At 51.3% G+C, this 15,348-nt stretch overlaps 1 protein-coding gene across 4 annotated transcripts in view; it reads right to left on the bottom strand.

Annotated features, from left to right (window-relative positions):
- Nucleotides 1–15,348, bottom strand: part of LOC148041763 (uncharacterized) — a 342,622-nt gene that overhangs the window by 84,083 nt on the left and 243,191 nt on the right. The window lies entirely within an intron of this gene.

Raw genomic sequence — 15,348 nt, 5'->3', positions numbered from 1 at the left:
AGCTCGATCCTTCTTTGGACTCGCCTCATTAGCAGCCCTTGCCAGGTTTGCCACCAGCAGCTTAGTTGTCAGCCCTGTCAGCTACGCTGCTTATTTTGATCTTGCAGTCCAGCCTCCTTCCTGTTGCCCCTTCTGTGCTTCCCCTGCCTCTGTCAATCTGTCATCTTCCAGCCCCCATCCTGTCCCTTGCACTGCCTTCCCCTTCCAATTTTTCCAGTCCTCAACTCCTGCAACCTGCTGCTTCCTCTCTCTCTCTCTTTTTTTTTTGGTCATAAAAGGTAATTATATTAATTATGAAAAAAAGTACAAGATTACATGGTTACAAGACACCAGATAGCTCTAGGTCATTGTGCATAAAATCTATCACAGTGAAGGTACAAAGCAAGTAGAGTGAGTATAGGGGGGCAAAAGAAACTGCAATGTGCCAAGCAAGCAGGTACTATCTAGGTATTGAGAAACCCTCCACCCACAGTTTGCGTTTTTGCGTTCTTGTGTTTGCAGCCCCAAAAAGGGGCGCCATCCTAGACTGACTATGCCTATTTATAGGCCACTCTCTCATTCATTCCTCACGGCTGATTCATTTAGTCCGTCACCTCTTCTCTCCAACCTCTCCATTACCCTCATGCCCCTTCAGGAGGACATTGCTGTTTGTGGTTCGTGGTTGTCTTCATCGTCTTCCTTGTGCTACGGCACCCTTGTTTCCTTGTATCACATTCACTCCATGATTAAGATCTTCATCATTCCATTCATCAAAGTTTCTTCTCTCTTCTCTTCTCTTCTCCATGTTTGTCGAGTTCACTCCGTGTTCCTCCCCACAAACCCTACTATCTCGCTAGTATGTCATCTTTTGACATGGTATCACAGCTGGATCTACTCAAACAACGGCAAAGATCCTTCACTCCAATGACGGCAAAGATTGGTGGCGGATTCAGCATCCACTTCTCTTCTTCTTCCACTGCATCAACATCTTGTTTTTGTAGGTTTTAGGTGTTTTCAGCTTGCTGCCCACACCCCATTCGTGGAGGACATCGCAGTCTTAGTTGTTGCTTGCTGTCATCTATAGTCTGGCGCTTGTTTCCAGCCTTCAACCTGCAATTTGCAATTGTTTACAGCAGAGCGACTATTGCTGATCACTCTCCATTCAGAAAACAATCTCGTTTTTGCAGATTTAAGGTATTTCAGCTTGCTGCCCATACCCTGGACGCAGAGGACATCGCGGTCCAAGCTGGTCATTTCTGTCTACAACAGTCTGGTCCCTGTTTCCAACCTACCACACACTGTTTAGAGCTGATTTCAGCACATTGACTGCTGCTGATGGTTTTTCCTGCCTTTTCAGTCTCTCCCTCTCCTACAACCTGCATTTTTAGTCTTTCTCCCTCCTCATCAAAGAAGACAGAGACCGGTAGCGGGTTTGGCATCAACATTTGATTTCTCTATCATTTTCACTGCGCATTGGGAGATATCCTCTCTCTCTCTCCCACTCTCCCTTCTCCAGTTTGCCACACTGGTATCATGGCATCTCCACCAACAAATTGTTCTTCTACTGGGTGCTACTACTGTGGCACGAATAGTCATCCCACCGAAGACTATTGATATCAACCTTTGCTCCCCACCCTACCGGGGTATATGCATCTTCCACCAGGTACTCCTTGTGCCACCTCTCCTTTCTGGGCCACAGAGATCATTCTGCATCGGCTATCAGAGTATTATGCACAAGGCAATAAGCCGCACCCGATGCACACTAAGTCATTTCGAGCACACGGAAGATCTAAGATCTTAAGAGGCGATAAGCCCTCCTAGAGACCACCCCACTATGCGGAGGTTTCCCCCACCCACTTCCGGGTATAGTGGCTTCCATGGCCCACATCTCCTCCACATTCCACTCTCTAGAGAGCCCTTGACTGTTCCCCACCCTTGGCTCATCCTGAGCCTTCTTCTTCCCCACCCTCTTCTACTCAGGTTCAAGAGGCTACTTCTGGGTGCTTTCCGGCTTCTTCTTCCGAGCACAAGATACCTTCTTCGGCATCCTGAGCCTTCTTCTTCCCCACCCTCTTCTACTCAGGTTCAAGAGGCTACTTCTGGGTGCTTTCCGGCTTCTTCTTCCGAGCACCAGATACCTTCTTCGGCACAACCGATGGCTCTCAAACTAGGATTCAGAGCGGGATTTTCTGGCTTGGCTCTCAGAGGGGGCTTCCAGTTTTTCTTTGGCTTTACAAGGGGCTTCTACTTCTACTCCTTCCAATTTAGAGAGGGACCCTAACAATTGTATTGTGTTCTTTCGGAGATAGCAAACACATCAGCTCCCGACCGACGCACTGTGTGCTGCCATCCTGCCATCACGTCTCCCCCATCTCTCCTGCCGCTATAGCACCTCCCCCCCTCTACCCGTCAACACGCCCCCCTCCCTGGCCGCCGCCACTGCATCGCCCTCCCATCACCTGGTTACCTTCACGCTTTCTCCCCTTCTGGCAGCCACCGCACCCCCTCCTTCCTTGGCCGCCACTACGCCTTCCCCCCTTCCGCCGTCTACCACTGGGCCCAGTACATCTCCCTCTCCCGTCTAGCTGCCAGCACAATTCGCCCTTCCCTCCGCAACCAACATGCCCCCCTTCCTCCCGGCAACACTGCAGCATGTTTGATAGGTTTTGATGAACACTGCAGCGTGATAGGGATGCGCAATGGAAACCCTTGGTCAAATGTCGGTGCATTCAGTGAGTGCCCCCTAGTCAAGCACCTTGCCATCGTCCTCTCTGAGGAACAGCTATAGCCGTCCGTGCCACAGAGCTACAGCTAAAAGAAACACCGATCTTTGGTTAGGTAGTAGGACACTCCCCATCTAGGGCCCAGCTTCAGGACTGGCTTCACTTCGCGCTGCAAATTTGCATAACAAAGATCGTGGAGGCCGTTCCAATGGGCCAAGGGATCTTCATGGTAAGACTCACCTCCACAGACGCAGCTCGAGAGTTATTGGCCAGTTCACCCAATGCTTCCGTTAAGTGGGCCATTTACATGGTCCCTTGACATAGTGGCTTGACAGTGGAGGCATTCGCGCTCCACAACAAGTTCCTTCGACACCCGGTCATCCTTCTCTTTCCCGAACTAGTGATAGAGTATCGCCAGTTGGTGGAAGAGTTTGGACAACTCTTCGACAATGTCCTTCCCGTCTCTTTCGTAGACGCAGTGACAACTACAGGAGTCCCAAAGGTACGGGTGGCAGTGAAAGAGACAAAGAACATACCACTGTTTCTAGAGATTGAGGCAGGCAATCACTCCTTCAAGTAGCAAGTCATCCTTCTAGAGATTGAGGCAGGCGATCACTCCTTCAGGTAGCAAGTCATCGTGACTAGGCAATCAAAGTAGTATTTGCATTGCCATGACTTTGGGAACCAGGCAACAGAGTGCACGCGCTTCGGAGCTAGGGCGATGTGGCCGAAAGGCCCACAGATGGACGCGGACGGCTTTACACGAGTACAGAGTTGATAGAGAGGGAAATGGCAAGGGGGACCGCAAGCAGCCCCTCAGACACAACCACGGTAGCAGGGAATAGGAGGGCAAGCATCGCCCCCTTGGCAGAGCACCACGTGGCCTCCCCCCCCTCCTTGCCCTACCCAACAGGACCACAGGCCTACAGAACCACCCTCCATGGAGGCGTCACAGGCCGCCTCACTCAAGGGCCCACAACCCCCACCCCCTCCCCATGGTTCCCTCTCCGAACCTAGTCCACACCCCCCTTCCTCGAGAGCTATCGGCCCCTCCTCACACCCACCGTGTGCCTCGCCTCCATGGAGAGTGGATTTGTAGGCTTGTGGTCTTGTCAGGTATGGCGAGGAGGGGGGGGCCCTCACCTGAGGGCCCACACCCCTCACCTCCTCCCCACGGTTCCCCCCCCCCCCCCCCCCCCCGAATCCTAGTCCACACCCCTCTCCTCCAAAGCTACCGGCCCTCCTTACACCGACCCTATGCCTTTGATCACCCCACCATCACCCCCGCCGACCACCCCTCCCCAGCAATGGTGACCTCCCCCCCCACCCATAGGAGGTGAGGAGCCCTAAACGTCGACATCCTCCACCCACCAGTAGTCTAGTCCCCCCCCCCCCCCACAGCCACCAGTTTATCTATCCATGCTGCCCGTCACACTTTTCTGAGACAAGCGCAGTTGCTACCATAGGAGTTTTTTTGCAATGGGCCGTGGTCCTACCTGAGAGTTGCGGACCGCGAAGAGTTCGCACTACCCCTGGAGGTGGGAATCTTCGTAGTACACAAGTCTAGGAGCAACAAAGTCCATCTACTAGCACCACCAGATGCACCAAACTACACCTTCTTCCTTCAGATCTCACAGTGGAGACTGGACGATGACTCAGATAGAGGAGGTGAAGAGCCAGGTGGCATATTACATCTCCAAGTGGATGGAAAAAGGTGGACTAGCACTTTTCTCCGAGCAGTGGCCAGCGTGCATGATGGACATTAACTGGTGGGCTGGGGACGAGGTCCCTCATCTGAGCATTATCTTTTGAGTCTCGCCGCAATTGAGAACGTTGATGGATATGATAGAGTGGCCCCTGGCACAGGCGTCCCGTTTCTACTAGTGTATGGAGTCTCCCTTCTCAGCCTGGTTGATTGATGCCCTGGTGGTTCCACCATGCGCATCCATCACCCCCATGGTTTGCCCGAGGGCTACCATGGGGGAATGGAGTTCACCGTCCAGGCTGGTAGCAAAGCGTATACGCATGCCTCATAGTTCCTCTTCTTCGTCAGCAGCTTCCACACGGAACAGATACTTGTTCGGTCAATCACAGGTCTCCCTATGAGTTTACACTTGCATCCTGGAATGTGAATAGCCTCCACTATAGTGGGGCACGTGGTTCCAGGAAGTTGATTGTTCGGCAGGCGCTGCAGCTTGCCCTTGCCGGATGGATCGACATCTTACTTCTACAGGAGCACATGCTCACTCTTGCCCAGGCCTAGTGGGTACGGAAGGTACTCTCGGGCAGTTCGCACACTTACTGGGAGCACGCCATTGGTGCCCACGGTAGGAGTGGAGGCGTATGCACCTCTATTAGCCCGAGTCTCATGGCCTGTGTACGAGACCACGGGACGATAGTGGCAGGGAGGGTTCTATGGATCATATTGGATATTGGGGATTTGTACCTTGCAGTGCTCAATGTCTATGCCCCTACTAAGGTTAGGGTACGTAGCATACTCTAGGGTGGAAATCGCAGCAGGACTCTGAGAGATGGACTCTTGGATTGTTGGAGGACTCTTCAACAACCTAGAGGCTTTAGAGGATCAACAAGGCAGAGGCAGAAACTACCAAGGCATGGCTGGGGAGGAGCAAGAGGCATGGGAGACCTTTCTAGTGGCAGTAGGAGCATGCGATGTTTGGAGACACCCTGTCATCCGCAGAAGGGAGAGGTCATTGGACTTCTCATGGGGATACAGGCGGCTAGATGGAGTCCTGCTGGAGCGGTTGGACAGGTTCTATGTGGGAGAGTGGGGATGCTCTCGTGGAGGCTAGGTTGGCGGGCGGGGCACCACGTTGTTCAATCATTTCCCGATTCACTTGACACTTGATCCCTCGGCATCTTCCTTCGACACACGATCCTGTTAGATCCCTGACATAATCTATACGAGGGAGGAGGTGAAGAGACAGATTGAGCAGATTTGGACCAGGGAGTGGGGCAGGAGGGTTAGGATTGCAGAGGAGGATGCAGAGGTCCTAGCAGAGTCGAGTAGTATCTGCTAGGAGGCAGCTCTAATGGACAGGCAGCAGAGCTGGGAGGAGGATAGAGCACTCTAGTGGCACCTTGTAGCCACACAAAGATTATTATAGGAGGCACCAGGGGATCCTACCCTCCATGCACAGGAGTTGCGCGCCCAAGCAGCCATTGCCGGCTTAGAGAATAGGCGCTCGGAGTTCTCCTTCTACATCTCAGCAGCCTTTTGAGCGTAGAAGGGAGACATGATGTGCAAGGAGTTTTTCCAAGTGTACTAGCCCCGCACCTTAGGGGAGAGTAGATACGCAGCCTTCGGGATCAGTATGGGAGGACTCGTTGTAGCCTAGACGAGGTGATGGAGATTTCCATTGACTACTACAGACGCCTTTTCCAGTAGGAGATAGCCTCAACTAGAGGACAACGATGTAGACAGCAAGTCTGGGATCACATCCCGTTCCTCGTCATAGAGGAGATGGGACGCTCCCTCCTAGCCCCCTTCGCAGAGAAGGAACTAGAGGAGGCTTTCCATACACAAGGTGGGCAGAAATGCCTGGCCTCTCTAAGGCCTTCTTCACTACCTACTAGGAGATAGTGAAGGACCCCCTACTGATGGCCTTCCAAGAGATTTTTACTTCAAGATAGATGCCAGGGAGTCTTTCGGCAGGCCTTAACAATCTTCTCCCCAAAGGGAGAGACAGGTTGGAGCTTTCCCAGTGGAGACCGATCACCTTATTGTCAGTGGCCTATAAGGCACTGGCAAAGATGATTGGTAGGCGACTACGCCGCATGCTTCCAAACATCATCCATGACACACAGACAGGCTTTGTCCAAGATAGGAGCATCCTAGACAATGTATTCACCTTCTTTGAGGCGATTGAGTGGGCTCAGCATAGTGGGCAAGGACTGGCCGTACTACTACTGGACTTCAAGAAAGCCTATGATAGGATGGACTAGGATTTCCTGGAGGGTACCATGGTGAGGTTGGGCTTCCCCTAGGCATGGATCCGCGGGGCCTTCGCACTTTACAGATTGGCTACCGGCAGGGTTCTCATAGGTGGTAGGCGAGGGGAGGAGTTTCAACTGGAGAGATCAGTTCGGTAGGGCTGCCCCTAACCTTGACTTGTTTTTACTCTTTCCAGAGGCGATGTCTCACTTTCTTAGGTCACGTGTGAGCGGGTTACACAGTCTCTGACTTCCAATGAGAGAGGAGATGGAGTTGTTAGACTCAGAGTATGCAAATGATATAGCACTCTGGGGCAGGAGGGGCCAGATCGCAGAGGAGGTTGCAGAGGCCCTAGCTGAGTCGAGCAGAATCTGCCAACAACAAGTCATATAGGCCAGACACTAGAGTTGGGTGGAGGAGAGAGTACTCCGGCGGGACCTTGCAGCCACGAAGAGATTATCACAGGTGGCACCAAGGGATTCCACTCTCCACGCTCAGGAGGTGCGTGCCCGAGCAGCCATTGCTGGCCTAGAGAACAAGCGCTCTGAGTTCTCTTTCCGCACCTCAGCAGCTTTCTGGGCACAAAAGGGGGACACGATGCACAGGGAGTTTTTTCAGGTGCACCAGTCTCACACCTCTGGAGAGCATATATGCAGCCTGCGAGATCAGTATGGGAGGACCCGTTCTAGCCCAGACGAGGTGATGGAGATTGCCACCGACTACTATAGTTGCCTCTTCCAGTAGGAGAGAGCCTTAGCTAGAGGACAACAATGTAGACAGCAAGTCTAGGATAATATCCCATCCCTCATCACAAAGGAGATGGGATGCTCCCTCCTAGCCCCCTTCACAGAGAAGGAACTAGAAGAGGCTTTCCATACACAGGACGTGCAAAAATGCCCGGGAGAGGATGGCCTCTCTAAGGCTTTCTTCACTACCTTCTGGGAAGTGGTCAAGGACCCCCTATTGTTGGCCTTTCAGGAGATTTTCACTTCAGGACAAATGCCAGGGAGTCTATTGGCAGGCCTTATCAGTCTTCTCCCAAAAGGGGGAGACCGGTTGGAGCTTTCCCAGTGAAGACCAATCACCTTATTGTTAGTGGCCTATAAGACACTGGCAAAGATGATTGGTAGGCGACTACGCCCCTTGCTTCCAGACATCATCCATGACACACAGACAGGCTTTGTCCAAGATAGGAGCATCCTGGACAATGTATTCACCTTCTTTGAGGCGACAACGTGGGCCCAATACAGTGGGCAGAGACTAGCCGTGCTACTCTTGGATTTTGAGAAAGCCTATGATAGGGTGGACTAGGATTTCCTAGAGGGCACCATGGTGAGGTTGGGTTTCCCCCAGGCTTGGATTTCAGGGGTCTCTGCACTTTACAGATCGGTCATCAACAGGGTTGTCATAGGAGGGAGGCATGGGAAGGAGTTTCGGCTGGAGAGATCGGTCCAACAAGGCTGCCCCCTGGCCCTGTATCTGTTCCTTCTCTTTGCAGATGCGATGTCTCACTTCCTCAGGTCACATGTGAGCGGTTTACGTGGTCTCCGACTTCCGGTAAGAAAGGAGACCGAGCTATTAGACTCAGAGTATGCAGATGCCACAGGGCTCTACATAGAGGACCAGAGTGAGGTTGGCTCTTGAGGTATCCTGTACTATAGCGGGAGCAAAAATCAATTGGCAAAAGTCGATTGGTTTTCTCACAGACCCGGACTCTAGCATGGAGTGGGACATTCACCTGGGATTTAGATGGGTGAGCAGAGGACGACCGTCCCATACCTAGGGTTCCAGGTGGGATTGGACATCACTCCCGTCCAGCAGTTTCTTCTAGTTCTCAATCCTTTTCGAAGAAAGCTGACCTACTTGAGCACGGCTCGCCTCTCACTAGCCGACCTAGCCTTGGTAGTGAACTAGGTCCTAGCGACGGACTGGTACATCGCCTTGTGTTGGTGCTTCTGCTCCTCCTGCGTAATACAGCTTCGCCGCCTAGTGCAGAATTTCCTTTGGTCCGGGTCAGACGGCTCCAGGGATTCCAAGGCCAAGGTGGCCTGGGCGATCATTATACGACATCAGCTAGAGGGAGGGCTTGGGATCATAGACCTAGAGTATCAGGGTATGGCCCTCCTGGGCAAGCTAGTTGTCTGTTGCCTCACACCGGGAGGGCAAACCTGGAAGGTCCTATTGCAGGAGGGGACTGTAGACCGAGGCTTGGCGGTGAGTGGAGACCGTCCCTGAGATGGATCTTCACAATAGCCTAGATCATCCCCATTGATCATCCTTCCTACGTAGCTTGCTCCGTGTGTGGCAGGGCCTCCGTAAGGCCCTTATCCAGAGCCCCCTAGGCTGCCAGGAGGAGATAGACCGTCAATCGGTGATTTGGAACCCCCAGGTCAAGGACTGGGAAGGGGCACAGATCGACGAGTGCTCCCATATCCAGTGGGCTGGTTGGGAGGTTGACACGGCTCGTATAATCACGACATGGCAGGAGGTGTACAAGATGGCGGGACGAGGAGGTGCTGAAGCAAGCATCAGGCTGCCAGCGAGGAGTGGAGCTAAGGAGAAGGGAGATAGACGCAGCGATACCTCAAGAGTGGCTTGCTCCCCTGATCGGAGAGTCGATAGAGCCCGCGGAGGTATGAAGTGCTAGGTTTTCACCAGCAGGCATTCCCTTACAGGTGGCAGGAAGAGTGGGTAGCGTTCCACCTGGGACCTTTTTCACAGTGCAGGAGGGGGGGCGTCTGGCTCTTGACAGAGGGCAGTAGGACGAGGGGATAGCTGTTCTTTCATGGAAGAGGATCCAGGTGGTTGGCCTTCAAGGGAAGACATGGCGGCTGGACCGTTTGGTGTTTTGGCAGAAGCTCAGGGAGTGGCGCCTTTGGATCTGGGAAGGAAGGCCACTTGATGAGCTGGAGTGGGATCCAAGAGAGTGGCTTTGGTCGGCCACTGCAGTCGCCAAGAAGCCACAGAGGTTCCTGGAGTACACCGCCAAGATTGGCAGACACATACTGATGCAGGAGGACATGGATTGGGTGCCGTCACGTAGCACTAGGCAAAGCACAGCATCAGAGAGCCGTTCCGACAGACCTTCTGGTGCTGCCTATGGGACAGCTGGAGGCCGAGGAGGGTTTCGTATTTTTTATGGCTAGTGGCACATGGAGGCTTGGCAGTGGGAAGCTGGCTTGCCCAGATGCAGAAGGAGGAAGTTTGTAAGTGCTACACACAGCAGTCCATGGAAACCCTAAAGCATTGCATTTGGTCATGTGAGGCGACACAGCTCGTGTGGAGAGGAGTATGCCGCATCCTACGCCACATAGCACCCAGCCTTGGATATATCTCTTGGGGGGCTTTCTGTTGGCAGGCGGTCAGCCAGGGCCTTGCGGGACACGATATTCATGATCGAGGCAGGGTCGTGTGCAGTGGTGGGTTTTAGAGGCTCTACCCATCTGCCCAGTACTGGAGCCCACAGCAGACCTCTCTAAGGTATGGAAAATCATAGGGAGTCTTACTGGTTGGCATATCTAGAAGACGCGGTGTCAGGTGGCTTTCGACGGAGAGAGACCTTCAGTACAGCCGACCCTAACGGAGTTCTGGACCTCCATCATCCACTCTCTTCGAGGCCGATGGGATCAAGTGCAGGGCGAGTCCAGGGCTTGTCAGGAGCTTCGAGGTCATTTCATGCGCACTTGGGGTGGCCAAGACCTATTCTTCGTGATGCAGGCAGGCAGCCCCAGATGTCGATACACCCCCTCTGCATGGTTTCTTGCCCCTATCCCCCCCAGACCACCTTCAGAGGCTTGTATATATGATGTATCTGTGACTTTCACCAGCTCCAGCTTGGTCTGTTGAGCATGAGCACTTCTTTTTATTCAGGTTTTTTTTGAAGTAATATAATCAGCTACACTTTATTTACAAAAATAAAAAATTTTAAAAAATGATATAGCACACTACATAGAGGACGATGAGTTGATGCTGGAGAGAGTGAGACTAGCTCTTGAGGTGTTTTGTACTACAGCGGGAGCGAAAATCAGCTAGCAAAAGTCAGTTGGATTCCTTACAGACTTGGACTCTAGCATAGAGTGGGGCGTCCACCTAGGGTTTAGATGGGTGAGCAGAGGGCAGGACGTCTATTACCTGGGGTTCCGGGTGCGACTCGACATCACTCTCGCCCAAAAGTTTCTTCCAGTTCTTGACTCTATTCGGAGAAAGCTGACCTATTGGAGAACTGCTCTCCTCTCCCTAGCACACCGAGCCCTGGTAGATAACCAGGTCCTCCTAGCCACAGCTTGGTACATCGCCTCGTGTTGGTACTTCTCCTCATCCTGCATAGTTTAGTTTCGCTGCCTAGTGTGGAACTTCCTTTGGTCCAGGTTTGACAGTTCCAGGGATTCCACGGCCAAGGAGACGTGGGCAACCATCATCTTGCATCGAACAAAGGGAGGGCTTAGGATCATAGATCCACAGTATCACAGTATGGCCCTCTTGGGCAACCTAGTACTCCATGGCCTCACACCAGGAGGGCAGACCTGGAAGGTCCTATTGCAGAAGGATCTTCAGGATTGTAGACTGAGGCTTGGCGTTGAGTGGAGGCCATCCCTAAGATGGATCTTCACAATGGCCCAGATCACCCCCCTCCCCCCAGATCCCCCTTCCCATGTAGCCGAGAGGAGATAGATTGTCAGCTAGTGATCTGGAACCCCTAGGTTAGAGATCGGGATAGGGCTCAGATTGGTGAGCGCGCCCACATCCAGTGGGCAACATGACATGGCGGAAAGTGTACAGGATGGTGGATGAGGAGGTGTTGTAGCGAGTATCAGGATGCCAAAGAGGAGTTGAGTTAAGGAGAAGGGAGATGGATGCAGCAATACCTCAGGAGTGGCTTGCTCCCCCGATACGAGAGCTGGAATAGCCCGGGGAGGTATGGGCGGCTAGGTTTTCACTAGCAAGTATCCCCTTATAGGCGGTAGGTAGAGTGGGCAGGACTCCACATGGGACCTTCTTCACCGTGCAAGAGGGGGGGCGTCTAACCCTTGACAGAGGGTAGCAGGATGAGGGGATAGCTATCCTTTCATGGAGGAGGATTCGGGTGATTGGCCTTCAAGGGAAGACATGGCGGCTGGACCCCTATGCTTTCTGGGAGCAGCTCATGGAGTGGTGCCTCTAGATCTGGCACGGCAAGCCACTTGATGAGCTAGAGTGGAATCCAAGAGAGTGGCTATGGCCGGCCATTGCGGTCGCCAAGAAGCCATGAGGTTCTTGGAGTACATAGCAAGGATTGGTAGACACGTACTGATGCAAGAGGACATGAATTGGGCGCTGTCACTTAACAAGCACAAGGCTGAGCACAGCATCACACGGAGGCTTTCTGACGGACCTTCTGGCGCTGCCTATGGGATAGCTGGAGGCCGAGGAGAGTATCGTATTTCTTATGGCTGGTGGCACATGGAGGCTTGGTGGTGGGAAGTTGGCTAGCCCAGATGTAGAAGGAGAGGGAGGTTATAAGCACTGCAGGTAGCAGCCTCTGGAAACCCCAAAGCACTGCCTTTGGTTGTGAGGCGGCGTAGCTCGTGTGGAAAGGATAATGCCTCATCCTCCGCCATATAGCACCCAGCCTTGGATGTATCTCATGGGGACCTTTCTGTTAGCAGGTAGTAAGCCAAGGCCGTCACCTTCTGTATGAGGCTAAGATGCAGCACACAATATTCATTATTCTGGCAAGGTCATACGGAGTGGTCGGTTTGGAGACTCTACCCATCCGCCTGGTACTGGAGCAAACAAGTTTCAGGTATGGGAGATTGTAGGGAGTCTTACTGGATGGCATATCTAGAAGGGGCGGTGTTAGGCCGCTTTTGGCGGAGAGAGACTTTCAGTAAAGGCGACCTTAGCAGAGCTTTGGACCTCCATCATCCACTCCCTCCACAACTGATGGGACCAGGTGCGGGGCGAGTCGATGGCTCATTAGGAGCTCCGTTGTCATTTCATGCACACTTGGGGCAGCCATGACCTGTTTTTCGGGATGTAGGCAAGCAGCCCCAGATGGCGATACACCCCCCCTCCATGGCTATTTGCCCCCATCGCCCCTAGACCGCCCTAAGAGGCTTGTACATTTGATATATTTGTCTCTGCATCAGCTCCAGCTAGTCTGTTGAGCATGAACACTTCCTTGTATTCAGGTTTTTTTTGAAGTAATATAATTAGCCACACTTTATTTGCAAGAAAAAAAACGAGGGACCCTATGTGCCATGAAGTTCACACACCACCACCTTTCACTTTCGAGGAGTGGCTCTCCTTTGAGCAATCATTTTCTCTACTCATACCCAGGATCTAGAGGATCCACCTAGATCGGGGCCCTTGGATCTTCAGCAATGACTTGGTGACTAGACCTAGACAGGTCAATGGAGCCATGTTGCAACAAATGAGACAATGTGCCAGCTTTGTGGATGGGAGCCACAGACATAGGAACACTACATTTGTATATGCATTGTATATTATGATATCCGAGCCCGCTACCATTGCCTCTTTAAGGAGGGCTTCGGACCATTGAGACGGGTGATGGACTATGAGGACCATAGATGTGTTGGCCTTTTCTTATTGAAGCTCCAACGGCGCAGAGTAGCATTGTTATGGGATCCGAGGCAATCCAAGCCACATCCACCCCTCCAAAGAGCAATTACAGACTTTTTCACTGTAGCTAACCCCTCAGCCACTACCACCTTAGACACTACATCTCCTACTGACAGACACCATTGAGGGACATCATCAAGTGGCATCATAGTAGACAGAGCTATAGCATTATGCACAGCATGATGCCCTAGGGTACTTGCTCGGCAATGTAGGCGTGCTCATATGCGATTGCTCATTACAAACAAATATTACCATGATGACTCAGTCGGAGGTAGCTTGCAAAGTCGAGGTGGATTCCATACACTGAGAGGGAGATACTCTATACTCTTTTCAAATTTTCAGTTTTCCATTTAGATTTATGATGTAAACCTAGACATAATTCAGTTTTCTTCTCCAATGAGATGATGATACTAGCTAAATTAGCTATATCTTATAGGCTGTTCTGGCCTTCTAGAGACATTAATGGATCTCTCTCTCTCTCTCTCTCTCTCTCTCTCTCTTTTCGTGAAGATAATTAAATCAGATAGTGAATATTTACATCAAACCATCACGTCAACATTCTCTTTGTAACTCTTACTTTCTATTACAACAGACCATCAAGTCAACATACTCCGTCTCTCTCACTCTCTGTGTAACTAATATATACATGAGGCCTATAGGCTCTCAGAACAACCTATTACATGAATAGTACTAATACATCACACAAAAGGAACAGCTGGAGTAGAGCGAATAATCACCAGCCACGGAGCAGCAATATCTGGAAAAACCAGTTCCCTGCCATCATAGAGGAGATTTGCCATAACACTATTCCATGCAGACGGGCTACATGCCCATGGATGCCCGATACTGCATCAAAAATAAAGGCATTGCGAGTGCGTCATATATGCCACAAGGCTATCCATAAAAGGAAATGAAATAGGCAGGAACAATCTGAACTTAAAGAGGGCATAGAGGACATATTTCCCATAATCCAGGAACGAAGTAGTAGCCGGTGCTGAGTCACCAAGGACCACACACGGGAAATGAAATTCTACATCTCTCGCTCAACAGGGCAGGAGACAAAGAGGTGAAGCAATGTCTCATCACACGTAGTGCAGAAAACACAACGCCCAACAGAGATCTTTCGGGCACAGAGCACTTCACCCATTGGAAGACCCCCAATGAGCAGTTGCCACATGAACACTTTTTCCTGATAAGGGACCTTAGATCTCCAAAGCTGGATAAATCTTTCCCACCAGTTCTTTATATTGTCCATACCATGCCATAACCTATTCACTTTCACCATGACCCATCTCTTGGCTTCCACCATTTGATGATATATCTGATTAGCTAACCTTTTCCCAAAATAATTAGGAGGCACAAACATCCAATCACGCCAAGGATCCAATGGCTATAATGTAGGCAAAGGAAAGAACATCTAAAGACTGTCCTACATGGACAACCAAATGTCCCTATATCCATGAGGCACCCTAAAGTACTGACGAATATATCTAAAGCAATAAAGACAGAGCTGCCCAGGAATAACACCATCACGGACTGTCTCCAACCCCAACCTAGCCATCCGATTGAACTTGTCTCGCTACAAATCTTTTAGTGGCTAATCTAACAACCTTAAGGAAGCCAGTATTTCTCCTTGCAGCGAATTTTCCTCTTTACGAATATCCGAGGGATGCCAAACTGCAAAACGAAGCATCTCATACCAGGAAGCTATCGGATGAGAAAGGAGAAAATATTCGGAGACCTTTAAAGACCTTGTAGAATGAAGCGCATGCCACCAGGAAGCATGAATAACCGTGCTACCATTAGAGATACTAGTCTTTTCTATGAAGAATTTGGCAATGTCTGACCAAGGATGAAATTAAGTACATAGACTCTCTATAAGGGATAGCCTCAAAGCGGCCATATGCAAATTCACATCTAGCAAAGCTGCACCCCCCATCTTTTTGGAGTGCTCATATGCTGCCAGGAGATCTATACTTGCCCAAAACGATTGCCTTTCTTTTTCTAGAGCATAAATCTGACAGGCTAAACCAAATCCAAAATGGACGACTTAGTCCAAGAAAGCAATGG

The sequence above is a fragment of the Lygodium microphyllum genome, chromosome 1, assembly GCF_053477565.2.
Source record: "Lygodium microphyllum isolate KBCC chromosome 1, Lygodium_microphyllum_v1.1.10, whole genome shotgun sequence".
Classification (NCBI taxonomy): domain Eukaryota; kingdom Viridiplantae; phylum Streptophyta; class Polypodiopsida; order Schizaeales; family Lygodiaceae; genus Lygodium; species Lygodium microphyllum.
The sequence above is the reverse complement of the archived record's forward strand: the minus strand, read 5'-3'. Positions and strand labels throughout refer to the sequence as shown.